The sequence below is a fragment of the Heterocephalus glaber genome, unplaced genomic scaffold, assembly GCF_053883595.1.
Source record: "Heterocephalus glaber isolate CG9 unplaced genomic scaffold, H.glaber_assembly_v1.0 deba00000676, whole genome shotgun sequence".
Taxonomy (NCBI): domain Eukaryota; kingdom Metazoa; phylum Chordata; class Mammalia; order Rodentia; family Bathyergidae; genus Heterocephalus; species Heterocephalus glaber.
In genome coordinates, this window is record NW_028258156.1 from 2,569,709 (window position 1) to 2,589,472 (window position 19,764).

Sequence of the window (19,764 nt, forward strand, 5' to 3'; positions counted from 1 at the left end):
GACCATTATATCATTTTCTCATGGCTATTCTTGTAAAGATTTAGATATGATGTGGCTGAATAAACTCATTAGATAGCCTGCAATTTTGGTTTAACTTTTGCTTCCTATTCAGAGCTTTGAGGAAAAGAGAGCAAATGGTTAACTGAATTAATAATGGGAATGAAAACTAATGTCTTCTAAAAGGCATCATTATTAAGTGACAGTTTTTCAGCAAAGAAAAGGCAAGGAGTGAGGTATACTACTTCATGTAGTTAACTTATTCTTAACATTTATCACATTAGTTGCAGTTGTCTGCTCACTTAACTGCTTTCTTACTAAACTATCCACTCCATGGAGGCAGAACATTGTCAGTATAGTTCACTTCACTTTTGGGTCCCTAACCCATTAGCATCCGTTCAAAAATACTTATAGGCATTTCCTGAATGAATGAGCAGATGGATACAGGCTTCTTAGTTTGTTTTCTTTTGCTATAACTAAATACCTGAAACTCCATACTTTATAAAGAAAAGAGGTTTTATTTAGTTCATAGTTTTAGAGGCTGAAAGTCTAAGATTGGTCAACTCTATGTGTTCAGCCTGTGATGAATCACACAGTTGTAACATGGCAGAGAAGTGGGAAAGGAAACATACAGAAGAGACCAAACACATGAGATGACCCCACTGCTGTCTTCAGAACTAATGAGTCCATGAGAACAACATAAGTCTCTTCCAAGGGTGATATCTTTACAACTTAATTACCTCCTACTAGGTCCTGCCTACTAGAGATTCCATCACCTCTCTTATCACCACCTTGAAGACCAGGCTTCCAGCACATGAACCTTAGAGGGACAATTCACACCCAAACCCTGGCATGGGCTCATCAGGAAATTCTTTCCCCAGGAATTAAACTTGGTTGATACGTGGTTCCAAGCTTCAGTATCATTTGTGGTCTTGCTGTCTTCATAGGGATCTGGAATTTCAGAATTCTCTTCTAAATTTTCAGGTAACCTTTCACTCAAAGCCCCAGTTTTCCTCATAAATAAAAACATCATTGGAAAATTGCTTTGTATTAATTTCAGGCTCATTTGTGATATTAAAAAAAACAGCTTTGGCAGGAGCTCACCTTTGACCATAATAGCAAAATTTTAACGGGGGGCAGGAGGGGATGATGTCAGTAAATCTGTGATTCTTTGTATTGGGAAAATGAGACTAAATTAGTAGAGTCTGTAACCACTTGAAATCATCTACAGTATTGTAGTGCTGTGTGGTTGGATTTGGATCTTTCTTTATTTCATGAAATCTTCTCAAGACCATTCCAGCCATGTGCTCACATCTAGGTTAGAACCCCTTACAAACACTTGTGTTTGTGCTACTCCTTTCTTTGATCATTACTTTATGGCAGTATCTATTTTTTCTGTCTTCCATGTTCCTCAGCTGAATTGCTTTAGGAGAACAGAAAGTTCATCTCATGTGTCTTCAAATGCACAGCTTTATGTACTGAATGGGTGTTTCAGTACTATTTTATGAATAGTGAAATATGAAGCAAAATGCTTGGATGATAATAAGCAAAAGGGAAGACTAACTCCATTTTTAAAATATGCAGAGATGACTATAAAGAAATACAGAAAAATGCACAGGCTGAATTATGTTTGGATAATTGATTATGAATACCCATTTTCCATAATTTTCTATGTTTTTTCACTTCTTCCATAGTCATCTGTTATTTTTATCAGCAAGAAAAAACATAATTTTTTTTGTGGTACTGGGGATTGAACCTAATCAGGGAGTACTGAACTACACCTTGCCATTTTTTAAATTTTATTTTGAGACAGGGTCTACTAAGTTGCCGAGGCTGGCCTGAAACTCACAATTCCCCTGTCTCATCCTCCCAAATAGCTGAGAATACAGGCATGTGCTACCACTCATGGAATAAATATTTTTTAAAAAATCTTTTCCGTCTTTTTAATAGCAGAAACCATGCTGCATCTGTTGATGCACAGGAGCAGATGGTGGGTGGAACCATCTCATTGCAGCAGAGTTTATCCATTTGTTAAGATGATCAGGATAAGGTGGTGCCAAATGCATTCTTTGGGTGGAAATATGAAAAGGTTTTGTCTGGAAAACCAGTTAAGGACAGTGCTGCCATGGTGTGTTTTTTAGGAGCTATGCTCAAGAACTAGGAAGATATGCAGTGCTCAGAAATTGAGATGATAACCCAATTTTCTTGACAAATCCTTTAGAATGTGTTTCTGTGGTGATACTGTGCAGTCTTCCCTTATTTATCCTAAACGTTATGAAGATCATTGAGACTGAATTTCAGCAATAGTCTGTGTGAAGCTGGACAGACAGGATACTGGCAGGTGCAGTTCTGAGAGCAGTCATCATTTATTGGGCCTTTCCCTTGTTGCCAGTCACTTCACTGGCACTCTCATTTAATCTTCACAGCAACATGTTCTTTATTTGAATTTTACTGAAGAGAAACTCATCTACTAACAGAGTTAATTAATTTGCCAAACAGCTTAAATAAAGCTCTTGGGGGAGAGAGGGTATAGGCAGGAAGAAGAAGAAACAAAAGCAAAGGTAAAATGCCTGAGTGGTGAAGAATCAGATGAGGCTTTGGTAGCACTGAGGAAGCAAGGGTTGGTCAGATACTTCCACCTGGTGCTGAGCGGCCTCATTCTCTTGACTCCGCCCACTGTGTCCTCTTCCATCCTAAGTCCATCGTGCTCACCTGGCTCTTGATGTCCATAGGTGACAGTGGCCTTTCATACCTCCACTATTGCTGCTCCTTACAGCTAGTAACAACTGTCACCTTCATTTGTGTGTTCCTAATGTGTGCTAAGTCAGTCCTCGTATACACTATTTAATTCATTCCTTACATCCACACTAAGGTAGGAATTATGGTCTTTGCTTTTCGATGATGGAAATGAGAGAGATCTAGAGAGCTCAGGGAACATGTTTGGCTGGACAGACAAGAAATGATGAACCTAGGCATTAAATTTTATTTTGTCTGATTCTTAAGACCCATGACTGTATGCACCTTCCTGTAAATGCCTTCGTGTGCATCTTTATTGACCCCAAACTACTTGTGCTAAAAGATCAAATGTTGCACTCCCATTGGAGCCTTTCCTGGGGTCTCCCTAACAGCAGTCCCTTGGTTGGCTTAGGTCAGCTTCTCTCTACTTCTCTGCTTTGAATTGATCGGGGCCCTGTCCCCTCCTGTTGTCATGAGCACTCCACAGTACACTAGTCTTCTTCAAGTGCTTGGAATGCAGTAGGCACTCAGTACCATATGGCATTCTGCAAGATGGAGGGTGACTGGCCTATATCCATTCCTGAGAAGCTCCACGGTATGGTTGAGAAGAGAAATTTAATTTTGAAATTCCAAAGACTCGTGTTATTTTCCTATTTCCTCTCTTCCTCTCTTACAATTCAGAAGGGGGGAGGTTTGCTTGGTATTTAAATGCTCCAGCTGCAGTTTTCATTTCCCCTTTTTTGGGGGAGGGGGAAATGGGGATCGAACTCAGGACCTTGAACTTGCGCGGCAGGCGTCTGAACCACTGAACTAAATCCTTGGCCCTTCATTTCACTTTTAAAACAACTAGTAAGTTTTAGTAACTCTCCTCCCCCAAAGTCTCAGATGCCAGATAAAGAAATACTCAGCCAAGAGTTGCAAATACTTGGAAACAATGGCACTTGTTAGAGGTACCAGCACTGCGGCAGTTGGAGTATAAATGCCAGTGTCACCTTCGAGCAGCAGCCTCCTTCCCTCATTTCTGCCTTCATAGTGTGAAAGCAATGAACTTGTGGTTGAGAAAATGTTTGAAGTTTTTTTTAAACTCTGTAAAGTTAAGAGATGGTAGAAATATTTGGGTACATGTTGGTGTCTGCTCTGGGGCTGCCTGACCGTCATGTTGCTTTTAACCACAAGATGTCAGTGTGGTATCAGTCTCTTCTCTTTGATTTAAAATTGTTCCTATGCTTTCTAAATCTTCAGAGGGAGACAGTGGGGAGGTTGGGCCCTGCCCATTTCCTTCTGCCCAGTGCAACACCCAAGCTGGATTTCCGATTGATTGTCCCTGCACACTCTTCCATTGGCTCACAGCTCATCAGAAGTCTCTCCTGAGTTCTCTGTAAATGTAAACTTTCCAAACTCCTACTTACATCACAACCTCAAGAATTCTCCCATGGTCCCTTTATCTCAGCACTCTATTTTAACAATTGGCATAAGAGTGTAAGTTATAACAGTCTTACCTCTTATCTAAAGAGGATTATAATAGTTCAAAATGGAGGGAAATGGTATCAGCTAAGAACTAAGCACTAGGGTTTTTTACTTTTCTTTCTTTCTCTTAAATAGTAAAAGCTTAATTTATAATGGAAAAAAAGCCAAAACTACTGACCAAGCAAAGCAAGGAAAAGAAGGGAAGAGGCATTAAGGGAAGAGCTTTGACTATGAGACATACTTGTAAGAGAGTTTCATTCTCATGGAGAGGTAGATACATTGTAAACATTTTTTGATGAAGAAAGATGAAAACCTTTCCATGGTCAGTTAGCTAATAAACCAGTGGCAGAGCCTGGATTTTGACTGGGGTCTGTTTTTCCCTAGAGCCTGTGACCACCCAAAGCCTGGTGGTGTTGCTCTTGTTCAGATGTATGTCTCATAAAACAAACCAAGGAGAGCCTTAAGAATTTATTCAGGCATTTGCTCAACAAATATCTACAGAGTTCTGGCTACACAGAAGATTCCATGTCATGAATAATAAACAACCTGTTAAACATGCAAGAAGCTAAGCACTCAAGGCAAGGCTGAACAACGATATTCACACACAGGTACCTGGAAGAAATGGATGGGTATTTCCTTAGTGTGGAGGGAGGGCAGCAAGCAGAAGGGAAAGGCTCTGATGTAGATCGGGCCCCAGCTTTTTGGGGGGGCTACTCAAGTTGACCTTCAATAAATCTACTAAATGAAGAGTGTGTTGCTAAGGTCACTTCTGCCCTGACCTTCTGAGATTTGAAGAGAGAACATGAGAAGGAGGCATTATCCACAGCCACAGAAGTTGTCACTTCTGCATGTCTGTAAGATGATGCCAAATCTGCTCTCTAGGTGGTCAGAGTGGAGGAGGACAGGTGGAAACGGAGAGGACGGACAGCATGGTTTGCAAGACCGTGTCCAGTTTCCTAGTCTGTGGCTTAGAGGAGAACAGATGTGAAGCTTCTAGAAAGACCTGGTGGGGAGCATGGCAGAGGGCTTCTGGAGGGTAACTTTAGAAGGCCTGTGTTGGTGTGAGGAGCTCAGCATGGAGCAGCTGAGGAGCCACAGGATGGCAGCACACTGAAAAACAAGCCTCAGAGCTGCGTCAGGGAAGCAGAGTCCTCACAGGGGACCCTGGCAAGCTTCTGTGGGAATAAGACTCTCCTTAGGCGAACCCAAGCAGTGACTGGCTCTGTGTTCATATCAAGTGAGAACAGACTCCACCCGAATCTTAGATTTTATCTGTGGGAAAGTTTGTCCCCTACAGCAGTTGTGAAACATGGAATATATCATGGAATGAAGTTTATAGAATTTTCTCTTCTTCCTGTTTAAAAAAAAAGCAAACAAACAGAATATACTAGAACCTTTTTATAATTACAGTGCCAGAGGACAGGCTTAGTTCTACACGATAGGTTGAATTCAGCTTCTGCTGTATTTGTTTTGGGGGACCTGATTGGTCCAGGGACTATCAATTTTCATGGAATAGTGAATCTTAATAGTTATAATAATGGGTTCTGGACAGGGTGATTTTAATTTTTTTTTAATCTGCAACATCTTGGAGAGTAAAATGGGGTACTCTTGTCCTTGTCAAACTGTGACATGTGGTCACTGTGGCTTGAGGGCTGTTTTGTTAGAATGATTTTCTCAAAATATAAATCTCATGTTTTCTTTCTTTTCTGTTTAGACCCGTCTGTGACTTCTCCTTGTACTTAGACTCAAACCTAGACCCAGATGGCAGCCCTCAGGCCCCGTAAGAACAAGCTCGTACCCCTTCTCCAACATGGCCCCTTGAGCATACCCAGCATGTTGCCGCCACCTTTAGGTCTTTGCCTTTGCTGTCTCCTCTCCCAGGAATCTCGCTCTCACTGTCTCATTGTTCCTGCCCACTCCTTTCTTGCCCTTTGCCCAGCTGCCTCTGCCTCCTTCTCCTCTTCTAGGTGTTGGCTGAAACACTGCCTTCTCACCACAACTCTGTCTTCCTTCGTAGAAATGACCGCACACCTTTTGGTGCTCTTATTCACTAAAGCGTACATGTCATGAAGGCGGGATTTCACTGGCTGTATTAGTCTGTTTTCTGCTGTTACTATTAAAAAAACAACAACAACTGAGACCGGCTAGCTTTATAAAAAGAGAGAGAGATTTGGGTTCCAGTTTCTGGAGGTTTAAGGGGAGGGTGCCAGCATTAGTTTGACTCTGAGGCAGATCTCATGATGGATGATTCTTTAGGAGAGTGTGTGAGAAGAGCTCACATCTTGAGAGAGGAAGCCAGACAGCAATTCAGGGGTCTGGCTTGCTCTCATACCAACTCACTCTCTCAAGATTAACCCAAGCTCCCACAAGAATTATCTAATTCCTTCCAAAGAGAGCACCCAGAATAACCTATGCACCTTCCACTAGGCTCCACCTCTTAAAGGTCCACACCATCTCCCAAAATTGCCACCCTGAGGTCCAAGCACCCAACACACCAGCCATTGGGAGACACACTCCACCAATGTCAAGACCTTAGCACTGGTTAATTTACAAGCATCTCCTCAGTGCCCAAGACACAGCTGTGTGATAAGCAGATGCAAAATGAATGACTCACTACACATCGCTCCATATAGACTCATTTATCTCCTGACTTCCCTTTTACATCAGAGGTGTAAGGTTCTAAGCATGAATCAAGAGCACTATACAGTCTTTTGCTCAACAGAATGTATTGAACATCTCCTCCGTACATAATTGTATGCTAAAGGAAACCGAAAATAGCCTTGTCCCTCCAGAACAGAGTATCTGGCTAAAGGGGCAACATGGAAACATTAATCAAGTTAGTGTCACAGTGAAGGAACCAGAAAACTGTTACAGTCTATCTTCCTTCCCCGATTGTTTTTCTTTCTTGAAGTTACCACTTGACATAATAGTATATATTCACTTGTGTCCTTATTAACCTTTTCCAGAATGTAAACCCTATGTTAGAAGGGGTTGTCTCTTTTTTGTTCATTCCCGTAATTCTAGTTCCTAGAATACTGTTTAGCACAAAATAAGTGCTTAATACTTTTTGAATTATAAAATGGGTGGTGCAGAAAAAAAGCAGAGAACCCCTGGGCTGCATTTAAGACTGTAAAGGGCCCTTTAGGAGAGGATTGTATTTGAGTCCAGTGAAGGGTAAAGGGAGGACAGAAGAAAATGAGAAAAGGTCCTGGACAAGAGCAAGGAGGAACCAGCAGGCACTCAGTGTTGGCCAGTAAGCCTTCAGTTCTATTCCTTGGACTTGAAAATGATGTCCCCTCAGCCCACTTTCCCCTCATCCTCTCTCCTTTGGTCTGGGTAAGCATCATGATGAAGGTGTTAAAGGAAGGCTACCTGCCACACACATTCTTTGGTATTGGCATTAGAACAGCAGAACAAAAATAGCCAGCCTCAGGAATGTGGGCACAGCCATGACCATCCCACTAAATTCAGTTTATGGGTTGTCCAGGCCTCTTAGCCCTCCTTCCCCAGAATTCTGGCAGTTTAACCACTTGTTTTTAACTCCTTTAGAGGTTGGAAAATACAAGAAAGCAGTAAGTAAAAGAGTTGATGCACCATCAGGAGCCGGGACTGCCCTCAAGCACTGCCCAGACAGAGAGGCCTGGGGTGGGGGGTGGGCGGGAGCAGGGATTCTACCTCCGGCCACATGCAGTCCAGTCTGCAGCAAAGATGGAACATAGGGAAAGGGCCAAGTAGCTTGGTCTGAAGGCGCAGGTGGCCTTTCATCAAATAATTCGCTCATGCAGGCCTCACAGGTTCTGCTGTCCTCATTAAAATGCTGTTGGTTTCTGGGGAGGAGGGCAGCACTCAGCCATCATTGGAGGAGTCTTTGCTGAGCTACAGGCATGTGGGAATAAATGTTCGCAAGATAAAATGATGAGGCCTGCTGTGGATGTGAGGGGAGAGGCCGAGGCGGGGGTCTGGGGAGGGGATGGGCCCAGTTCCGCTCCTGCGCGCTGTCCTTCGGGGAGAGCAGCCCCACAGCACCCCACTGAAGGGCTCTGGAACAGTGCTTGGAGCGGGTGTGTTTCAGGCCTGCTGTAATAAAGCTAAACAAACACCACTTTTCTGGAAAAAATGCAAAACAGAATTATGTGCATACATATATATATATATATATATATATATATATATAAGTTTTAGACCTTCAAGTTATAAAATATTTGAAAATGACAAAAATTTTCAAATATTTAAAAAAACACAAGGAAACTGTATATCTACCCCCTTTGCTTTTAGTGTCTCAGCTCCCCAGTTTTTTTAAACAAACTTTTTTGTTTTAAAATAGTTTTAGATTTACAAAAAAATTACAAAGATAGTACAATTCTCATATATTCCCACCTCCAGGTTTCCTTGTTATTAACAGCTTACATTAGTGTCTTTGTCACAGTGAATGAGACGAATCGATACATTATTAACTAAAGCTCATACTATTAGGGTTTCCTCAGTTTTTACCTGGTATGTTTTTCTGTTCCAGGATTTATACTACATTTAGCCATTTTATATCTTCAGGCTTCTCTTGGCTGTCTCCGTTCAGTTCCCTAATTTTAAAAATGAGACAATACTGTCTTCCCAATGCGGTCATTGAAAGTACCCCCAAAAAGCTATGCAGAGGTGCTTTAAGGACCCTAAAGTTCTACATCAGCAGCTTTCAAACTTTAGGTGCATCAGAATTGTAGATGTGGGACTTAACTAAAATCTAGACTGCAATGCCCCCCCCAACACACACACACACACACACTCACACACACACACACACTCACACACTCATTCACGCTGGGTTGAGCTTTTGGGAGGACTGGGGCAGGGGCTGAGCACCTGACCTGTTCCCAGAAGATGTTGATGCTGCTGGTGGAGAGCCAGCCACACCATAGAATCGCTGACTGCACAGGGAGATTTTGTCCTTGTCTTCTGAGTGGGCCTGCCATCTTGATGTCATTCTCTTCCTAGTAGAGTGTTTCAGAGGCCGCAATTTCCTGTTTACTGTATTTCTGCTCCAAAAACGCCTCAAAGATTGTCTCTCAACCCAAAAGTATTTGGTTTTCGGACACCCAGATTTATGACTGCTGGCTGGAGTCCACACTAGCAGGGGAGAGAGAAGCTGTGTGGTTACTGTCTTGACTCCATTCCTGTCCCTGCTCGGTGTGGCTGATTGGCTACTGGGAGCCAGTAGCCAGTGCCCTCTTGGGGCAGTTGGCATTTTCCTTATTCCTTTCCTTTGTCTCTAAGGAAAAAATGTCTTAACTGCATACATTCTTCCCCGGTAATTTTAATATAACATCTATTTGGGTGGCTGTTAGAAGCTTGGAGTTAAAACCACTATATTTTTACAGCTGTAGGATCTAGTGCTCGAGTTGATTTAACAAGTAGCCATGGGTTTGTTTTCTGGCCTATGTCTGCCACTGGTTGCTTTTGGAAAAACTGATCTTGGTCCTATTTCTAGGAAAGTGTACTATGATTTTTAAGTAATTTTTAAGTATCTGTGGCAGTCTGTTGTTCTTGCTAGCCATACCTTAACTCAGAACAGTAATAGACATGTGATGAATGATTCAGATACTTAAGGCATGATAATTAAAGGTTGCTGATTGACTTGGAGTCTCTGTGGAAAAGGGGAAATTTCTTCAGTCCTAGTTTTTCTGTGGTTGGCAATTAGGATTAAGGGCATCAAACAGGTCAGGTCCAATGTAATCAGTTTTTGGTTGTTTCGTTGTTTTGTTTTGGAGTGGTGAGTGGGAGGAGGTACTAGGCTAGGCCTTTGCACTGAGCTACATCCCTATCCCTTTTAGTTTATTTCTGAGACGAGGTCTCTCTAGGTGGATAAGTTGCCCAGGCTGAGCTCTAACTTACAACTGTCCATCCTCAGGCTCCCTTCTTACTGGAATTATAGGCATCACATGCCTGGCAAGGTCTTAGAAGGCTGAGGTAGGAGGATTGCAAGCTCGAGGTCAACCTGGGCAACTTAGGGAGGCCCTGTCTCAAAATAAACTAGTAAAAAGGGCTAGGGATGTAGCTCAGTGGTCCCTGGGTGCAGTGTCCAGTACAAAAAACATAAATCCAAAAAACAAGTGTGATCAGTGCCTCCTTTGATGTTCTGGATAGTATCACCATCCTTGGCCACCCCAGTCAGAGATTCCTGCGGCCCCAGGTTCCCACTCGTTACTGTGCGTCACCTACTCTGAGATTACTAGGCTGTTCTGGTTGTTTCAGTACAGTGGTTCTGGAAGCCTGGTCCTGAGAGAAGCAGGATCAGCATTACCAGGAATCTTCTTAGAAATGCAGATCTGGCCCCATCCCAGGCCTGCTGCACCAGAAACCCTGGGCCTGGCTTGCAGCCTGAGTAGTAGTGGCCAGTTCCTCAGATGACTGTGATGCACAGTCCAGCTTGAGAGCTGTTTTATACTTTCCCAGTGTAGAATGCTTCCTGAATAACCCTTTACCATCCCTCCCTTTCTTCTTCAGTCACTGAACAACATGTTTTATTTGTTCAACTACTATCTAGTGAGAAGGCTCTGAGCTAGGAGCTGGTTCAGACATGAATAGCCATGGGGCTTGTCCTTAGGGAACTTAACACAGCAGTGGTTCTTAGGCCTGGCTACCCATTAGAATCATTTAGGGTGCACGGTGCGCCCATTGTCTTGCTTTGTGGGTCTTTCATCCCAGATCAGTTCCATCAGAGTTGGCTGGGACTATGCTGAGGCTAACTGCTTTGTAAAGTCTCTCAGTTTGGAGTAAAGGAGGGGAAGTTCCTATAAAGCTTTTCTCAAAATTTTATTTAAAGGAAAAATAAATGGTTTAATATGGATTCACAAGCTCTGTCAAAGCAATTTGTAGAGCAGAATTTCAGAAGATGTGACTTCCTTCTACAGTGCATGTAATTCATCTTCTCCACCTATGCTTCAACTCCCAGTGGTACTGGGTAGCCAAGGACAAGATTACCTGGTCCCCATAGTCCTCTGTGCAAGGGCCTTTTTTGGCTTTGTCCTGAGGACCATGCAGATGCCTGGAACGCCCTCTTTGAGAGGAGGCAGCTCAGGGAGGCTGGCCATGCCCTTCTGTAGCCATGCTAACAACCAGTTTTCCTCCCAAAGATTGTGGATCTTTCCATACTTTGCCTAGGATGGGTTTTGTTTTGTTTTTGTTTTTGTTTTTTAAGAAGAAAACAGATTGCTTACATAACAGATCATTCCTTATTTGTGAGTCTCTACATTTTTGACTCAGAAGGTCAGGTGGGGAGATTTAATTTGAAATATTAGCTGTCTTTGCCAATTGCTGTACTATCACTGCCGTAAGCTAGAAATAGAAGTGACCTGTTTTCAATGACAGATCAAAATTTAGTGCTGTGTTGATGGTCTAGAATGAAGATTTTTTGACACAATGAGTGAAATACATACCAGTGCATTTCTGATTGTGAGTTAGCTGACCAAGTAGTTATAATTATATTATTTTTACTCCTGGAGATCATTACGCTGAATGAAAAATGCTTCAGCATCCAGACTGTTAAGATGTAGATAGTGAACAGTATTTAAACAAAATTATCGTTTTTTTCTGGACTGTGAAACAGCTCTATGGGCATGCAGAAGCTAGAATATGGTTGTTACCATTTAAAATTAAATGAAAACATGGAAAGTTTTTTTCTTTAAAAATACAGTTGACTGCCAGTTATTGTACATTGCCTTATCCCTTAAGTCCTTACAGTGTAACAGGAAAACACATCTAGCCAATAACAGTTGGCCTAAAGCTGAGGATATAGATATTCTACAAGGACAGTGAGGAAGGTGGCTGGAACAGACCAAAGGAGCTTATCGTGTTTTTATGAAGGACAATGAATGCTCTTTGGAATCGAACTTTCTTCCTTTCCTTCTTTCTTTCTTTCTTTCTTTCTTTCTTTCTTTCTTTCTTTCTTTCTTTCTTTTCTTTTCTTTTTTTTTTTTAGAAGGAGTTTTGCTATGTATTTCAGGCTGTCCTTAAACTCACTATGAGGTCCAGGCTGGCCTTGAACTTGTGAGGATCCTCCCAAGTGCTGGGATTACAGGTTTGCCTGGCCGAACTATCTTTTATAGTGGGTGTAGGTTTGATCTGATCTCCAGATCACTGTGTTGATTTTCTGGCAACTATTTCCCTGGGCTCTCATTAGCAAAGTCCTAGAACAGCTTAAAATTTGCTCCTACTCTTAGGTTTGAAACACACACAGTTTGTAAGGCACAAGGATGATGTAAATATCCACCAAACCAAATCATGTTCTCATTATCACCCTTTTCTTCCTCCCTGTCTTTAAGAAAGCAGAGGCTGATGTTTGAAGCATTCAGAACTCTTTAAGTGAAGAAATGTTTTAAGGAGGCAAAGTTGGAGATCAGTGTTCTCATGATCACTATACCTTTTTGTGCAATAAAATGATTAAATAATCTTGTTGTGCAATGCAGTTTTAAAACCCAAAAGTTAATCCTAGATTTCTTTAGGAAGCTTTGGACTAAATCAGAAATGTAAACTTTAAAAAAAGACTGTAATTGAATAGATTTAACCTGTATTTATGAAAAGTAGAAATCTCTAGGTGATCATCTTTTTTCCTTCTCTCTAAGGACCTTTTTCCTAAACTCTGCAGGTCCCCTGTCTTTGTACTTGATTAATGAATATTTTGCCCACTAAAATTGGCCATTAATTATTTCCTTGGGTTGCAGCAATAATTACATTGTTCAAGTAAAATCTAATTAGCATAATAAGCAGAAAACATCCTGCCAGGTGATATGAGATTACGGGAAACTAGCTAGTTACCAAAGAGGTAGCTGGTTTACCATGCAGTTGTTGTCTCCAACAGGATCCCAACAGCTACATTTAGAGAAAATAGACTAAGTCACCCCAGAAGGGGAATTTAAATGAAATAGCTCTATGGACATTCTTGGTAGAACATACTGCTTATGACATATAACTGATATACTTTCATAATTAAAAGTTCTATTACTTTCTGTTCACTTATTGCTTTGATCACATTTTTGATCACAATTACTTCTTAGCCCCTGTGGTAAATGCTAAGGACAGAAGAGAAATAAGGTGCTGGCCCTGGAGAAGCTGAATCCGTTACAAACCAAAACACTTTAAATGTAATTCATCTTTTTATTAGATGAGTATACGAAGGTAGTCCATTGTGTATGTTCATGGGATAAGGAAGTCAACTTTGCAGTGAACTTTGGAAGATGAATCTAAGTATGGTCACAAAGAAGTGGATGAAGAGAAAGTATGGAAACAGAGCATGCCACGAGGCATCACTCAGTGTCAAAAGAGGGTTAAGTACAGGGGCTACTTACGGAGGTGTGGCAGGCTAAGGGAGTTTGACACACCCTGGACCCAGCAGCAGCAGCATGTTGAAGGAACAGGAAAGGTGATGCTGTTACTAGACCCTGGAGCGAACAGAAACTTGGAAGAGGGGTTGTTGTCAGAACTGCAGCCCAATGAGAGCCACTGCCCAAACCATGCCATGCCAGGAGTGGGTAGAACAGATACCAGATCACTCTCTCCACTTTCCCTATGTTAGCCTCTGGTGCTTCCCATGGTGAAACACAGCCACAAGCCCGCATGCAGCAAGAGAGCCCTTCTGAAACAGGCTTGGGGTTCAAAAGGAGACAGAAAGGGGCAAACATGGTAATCCGAACAAAAGGTATGGCAACAGGCAAGGGATGCACAGAGGATGAGAGGAAGCTGGAAATTGCTGGAGTGTAGGGGCTGGTGGAGAATTATTGAAAGATGAATTTGGTTTACGGAGCCAAATTGTAAATGATTCTCTATATTTTACTTAAGTTTTTTGTTTATGTAAGTAATAAAAAACTGTATGTAAGTCTAATACATGACACTAAGTTTTAATTTATCAATTTCACATTTTTAAAAATCAACATTTGGGACTTAGTAGTAGGTCATAAAATCAATTTAATGTATTGTTCCAATATTTTTTTAAAAACTGAAAGATGTCATCAAGGTATATGGCATATAGTGAAGTTGTGCAAAGTTTTTTTTGAGAATTTTATATTTGTGTCTCTGGGGAGTGGTGTACTAGTTAAAATTTAAAATGGATATCTTAATGTTGATTGCAGTGAAAATGTTAAAATTCTCTGAACTAGATCATTGGCAAATCATGAAGGCAGACTGAAGTTAGGAGACAGTGATAATTATAAATGTTCAGCAACCAACATATTTTTTCTTAAAAGTATATGTTGTCTTTGCATTCCTTCTCAAAGCCAGGTCACCAAAAAAATGACAATTCAGTATTTTTATGATATTGGATCCATCTCTAGAGTATTAAACTTCATCTCAAGTAAGCCAAGAAAATCCATCAGAATCTCTAGGTCCCATTTTCTGAATCTCAACTGATAGTAACATTTACCAAATTCCCAAAGTCTCCTGAACCCCTCTGAGGATTCTGAGGTCTTCCACTTACTTTGATAATGTCAGTTTTATTTATACATGATAGGGTTTTCACATTTGGTTCAAATGAATGATAAAATCACTTAAATGTGTCTTAGTTTTTAAATTGACAGGCCTTCCTTTTACATAAGAAGCCTGTTAGTTGATGACACCATTCCTTGTAAATTAGAATGACTTTTAATAAACTCTACTGACAGCTAGCCAGAAAGTTTTCTGTTTCCACTGAGAAGACACATGGTTCTTTGGAAGCACCTTTAGAGAACTTTCTAACAGAGACCTGTAATCTTCCAAGGCAAAATCTTCCCTCAGGTGTGTATGCATATTCTCCCTAAGCTCCTGTGTGCAAAGGAAAATGAAATCTAAGTGAACAGAGTCCTCTCCTCCGGCAAGATGGCGGAGTACAACCTGACCATGTGCATCATGCCCTTCTTGGATCGGCACTTGGTCTTCCCACTCCTGGAGTTTCTCTCTGTGAAGGGGATATATAATGAGAAAGAATTATTACAAGGGGAGTTGGACCTTCTTAGTGATACCAACATGGTTGACTTTCCAATGGATGTGTACAAAAACGTTTATTCTGATGACATTCCCCATGCTCTGAGAGAAAAAAGAACTACAGTTGTTCCACAAATGAAACAACTTCAGGCAGAAACAGAACCAATTGTGAAAATGTTTGAAGATCCAGAAACAACGAGGCAAATGTAGTCAACCAGGGATGGTCGGATGCTATTTGATTACCTGGCAGATAAGCATGGGTTTAGACAAAAATATTTAGATACACTCTACAGGTATGCAAAATTCCAGTATGAATGTGGGAACTACTCAGGAGCAGCAGAATACCTTTACTTTTTTAGAGTATTGGTTCCAGCACCTGATAGAAATGCTTTAAGTTCCCTCTGGGGAAAACTGGCCTCTGAAATCTTAATGCAGAATTGGGATGCAGCCATGGAAGATCTTACCCGCTTAAAAGAGACCATAGATAACAATTCTGTGAGTTCTCCACTCCAGTCTCTTCAGCAGCGAACGTGGCTCATCCACTGGTCTCTCTTTGTTTTCTTCAGCCACCCCAAAGGTCGAGATAATATTATTGATCTCTTCCTTTACCAGCCACAGTACCTTAATGCAATTCAGACAATGTGTCCACATATTCTCCGCTGTCTGACCACCGCAGTCATAACAAATAAAGATGTTCGAAAGCATCGGCAGGTGCTAAAAGATCTAGTAAAAATTATTCAACAGGAGTATTACACGTATAAGGACCCAATTACAGAATTTGTTGAATGCTTATATGTTAACTCTGACTTTGATGGGGCTCAGGAGAAGGTAAGGGAATGTGAATCAGTATTTGTGAATGACTTCTTCCTGTAGCCTGCCTGGGGGAGTTCATCGAGAATGCTCATCTCTTTCATATTTGAGACTTTCTGCCATATCCACCAGTGCATTAGCATTAATATGCTGGCAGATAAACTGAACATGACTCCAGAAGAAGCAGAAAGATGGATTATGAATTTGATTAGAAATGTGAGGCTGGATGCCAAGATTGAGTCTAAATTAGGTCATGTGATCATGGGTAACAGTGCAGTCTCACCCTATCAGCAAGTGATTGAGAAGACTAAAAGCCTCTCTTTTAGAAGCCAGATGTTGGCCATGAATATTGAAAAGAAACTTAATCAGAATAGTAGATCAGAGGCTCCTATCTGGGCAACCCAGGATTCTGGCTTCTACTGAGGAACCATAAAGAAAACATGGAAAAAATATGAAACAATAAAACCATTATATAATGGGTAATATACATTTTTAAAGCAATTAATGTTTAGTGTAAATTTTGGAGAATTTGAATAAAATTGGCTATGGTTCATTTAAAAAAAAGAAAAGGAAATCTAAGTTCTTTACACAGCTAATTCAGGTCTCTGTCTTAGTGTATAGTTTAAGCCTTCTGTTTCCCACAGGGTATTTACCAGGAAGATTAATGGGTAAATACGTGGTTGCATGGCTTGTTCTGTTGGAGAGATAGTAACTTGGATGCCACCTTATCTTGGCAGCTAGAGGTCAGCTGTAGAGTTTACACTGGAATCGCTCAATAAAAATGTGTGATTCTTGCCTCCAGCTTGTGAGAAGGAAGCAGTACAGTGTCATCATCTTCCTTTCGCAAGTAAAGAAACTGACTTCCTGCAGAGGGCCGAGCCTGAAGATGGGCTTTTGCCTCCTCCCTTCTCCCTTTCTCCTCCATAGATTAGAGAGTCAAATATTGTAGACCCTGGATGGCACAGCCCCAGGAGACAATTACATTGTATATCCTTCCCTGTTCCCTTCCTGTGCATGCCCCAATCACGAAACAGTCACACTACAGTCTGTCTAGGCCACGTAGGCCATATAGCACTATTTGCCCTGCCTTCTCTTCCTGTTTGCCTTTCACTATAAATGAAAAGCGCTAGGTGCTCCAGGTGGCCATTAGCTCCTGACAAGCTATGGTTCCACCTGGTCCCAAAATTTTCTTCATTTCTTCTTCATCTCCCACCACTGTCCCCGGCTTTGGACCCTACACTATGTAGGTTGTGGCAACTTTCCAAAAGTATTGAGAAAATATAGAATCGGGACTGGAATCTCTGGTGTTTAAGATCTGTCATTCTAAGTCAAAACTGAATGGGAGACTCAGGTGTAGTTAACTATGTTTAAACCAATATAGTGGGCTCTAATTTTCATCCATGTTTGTCTTTGTCTTTCATTTTATTTCTTGCAGAGTATTCCAGTACTATCTGTGAAGCACTTCTTTATTTAGAAAACAAACCCCTGGTGGAGAATGTTGACTAGAAAATATCCTTGTACCTTTCTCTGAGTTTTGCTGTGAACCTAAAGCTACTCTAATTTTTTTTTAAGTGTCAAAGAAAAAGTGCAAAATGTTACACTTCCCCATCCAGCTGGTGACCACCTGTACTGATTGCTGACACCTTGACAATGCAACCAAAAGTAACCAGCCCCACAAACAAGCTTAGATTCCAGAAATGGTTCTGTGCTTATGCAGACTTTTGCAGTCAACAGTATAAAGCATAGTTGGAAACATTAGGAACACCATACCTTCAACTGCTTTGGAAGCTCCATCATTGTGGTTGGACAGCACTCAAAGAACTAGAGGCATGCAAAGCAGGAATACCTAAGAATACCTACAAGGCACTCTGTGTTGCTGGGATATATGAGATGATTTTGAGCCATACAAGAACAAACGTTTTATATGTTAACATACAATGCTTACTTTAATTATACTATAAAATATTCATGTTCATTTATAGAAAGGATATAATAAATCACTTTTAAAAATTAAAAGAAAAGGCTACTTGGCAATTTAACTTGAGAGCATTGACACTGAGTAGTGTCATAGGGTGTTCAGTGCTGTGAAACAAGCAAGTTATTTCTACTCAAAAGTCTGGCAGTATGGCCAAATAGCATGTACTTTGAAGTCGGATAACCCTACATTGAGGCCTTATCTCCTAGATGTGTGATTTGGGTGTTTTCTAAGCCTTATATTTTCCTCTGGGAAATGAGCAGAGGATGTTGGCTATCTCTCCCTCACAGCATGTTCACGAGGACTGCACATGGAAAGCAGCTCATTCTGTGTTGACCATAGTTGGTGCTCAGTGATGGTAATGTCTGTATTATCTCTTGTTATTGCTATTTGAGAGCCATTGATGGCTCACAAATGTAATCCACAATGTAAGCACTAAATGCTTTCAGACCTGACTGCCTGAAATAATAATAGTAATAACTAAGATTTATTAAGGATTTACCATGTACCAGCCACTATGCTCTGTGCTGTATGTAGCTTATCTCTTTTAAGCCCCTTAGTAACCTCAAAATGTATTGGAGCCATGAGTCACTGTCTTCCATATCAGAGCACTGTGACTTGGACTGAGAATCTTCCTCAAGTCAGTTAGGAAGTAGCAGATCATATCAGTAACAACTATGTACTGTTGTTTATTCAAAGAAATAAGAGATTTATTTTTTAAAACGTATCAGAAAAACCAGAATTGCTTCCCAGAAGTAACCAAGTGCCATCTGCTAGTGCCAGATAACTGAATGGGGCCAGAAATTTCTGGGCTCCCAAATTCACACCATCAGTGAGATCAAACTGAGTTCCAGCTCAGCATGTGTGTTAGCACTCATTAGCAACTAGAATGAATACACAACCTTTGCAGAATCAGGAGCCATAAAGCCCCAACTAGCATGTAACTTCTTGGCCCCATGGGCCTGAACACTGTGCTCCTGGCTGCCATCTGGACACAGAGACAGAATATGAGCCCCTTAGCAGGCCAGGCAGAGCTCCTCAGATCATACTTAGACCAAGGGAAGGTACAGCAAATATGCACTTGATGTCTCATAACTCTTAGGCAGACCTATCACATGATCCTGTGTTCAGATGTTCAGCTCTCCTCTCTGTGGCCTTTTAAAACAATGATCTGGCTTCCCTGGGAGATGAGAAGTAATAAAGGCAATACTTTTTGCCAAACCCAAATGAAATTAGTTTCTAAAATGCAAAACTAATGTGCTTAGTTGTTACTTGATTTGTTACTGAGTTGAATAATAACAGGAAAACCATACTGGTTCAGGCCAGTCTTACGGAAAATTCTGAGCCCCTGAGCTCAAGTAATACAGCCTTATTAATTTTAGGAACCCACTGTGAAGAAACCAGTGAACAGAAGTAAATAGTTCCCAGTCAGAGGTCTTGTCAAAATGTCCTCACTGAATAGATAAAAGATTGCTCTCAATTCAAAGTTGGTTTGTGACTTTGTTTTTAAAAGACATAGACACCAATTTATCTAAATAATTACTAAACTTAGCGCTTTCTGTATAGCAAGGGACAGAGAAGAAAAAGAAACTCCCAAGTGAAACCTGAATTTAAAAGATTTCACTAGACATTGAACTTATTTAGAAAACCTTTAAATCATTTTCCATAATTTCTTTCCAGTGTCACAGTCGCCTTTTTAATTTGGGAAACATTGCAAACTGTTTGATTTAATAACTTTCCAAATCTGTTCTCTCTTTTCTTGTTTCTAAGCCTGCTCAAAGTCTATAGTAGTTGCTGCCAACACTCATTACATATTAGAATCTTTGGAGGTAGGTCCC

The 19,764-nt window shown here is 41.0% G+C and overlaps 1 protein-coding gene and 1 pseudogene across 1 annotated transcript in view; both read left to right on the forward strand.

Moving 5' to 3' along the window:
- The window catches only part of Jazf1 (JAZF zinc finger 1), a 348,619-nt gene that overhangs the window by 160,137 nt on the left and 168,718 nt on the right, over positions 1 to 19,764 (forward strand). The window lies entirely within an intron of this gene.
- On the forward strand, positions 14,964 to 16,389 carry LOC101704505 (eukaryotic translation initiation factor 3 subunit E pseudogene; annotated as a pseudogene).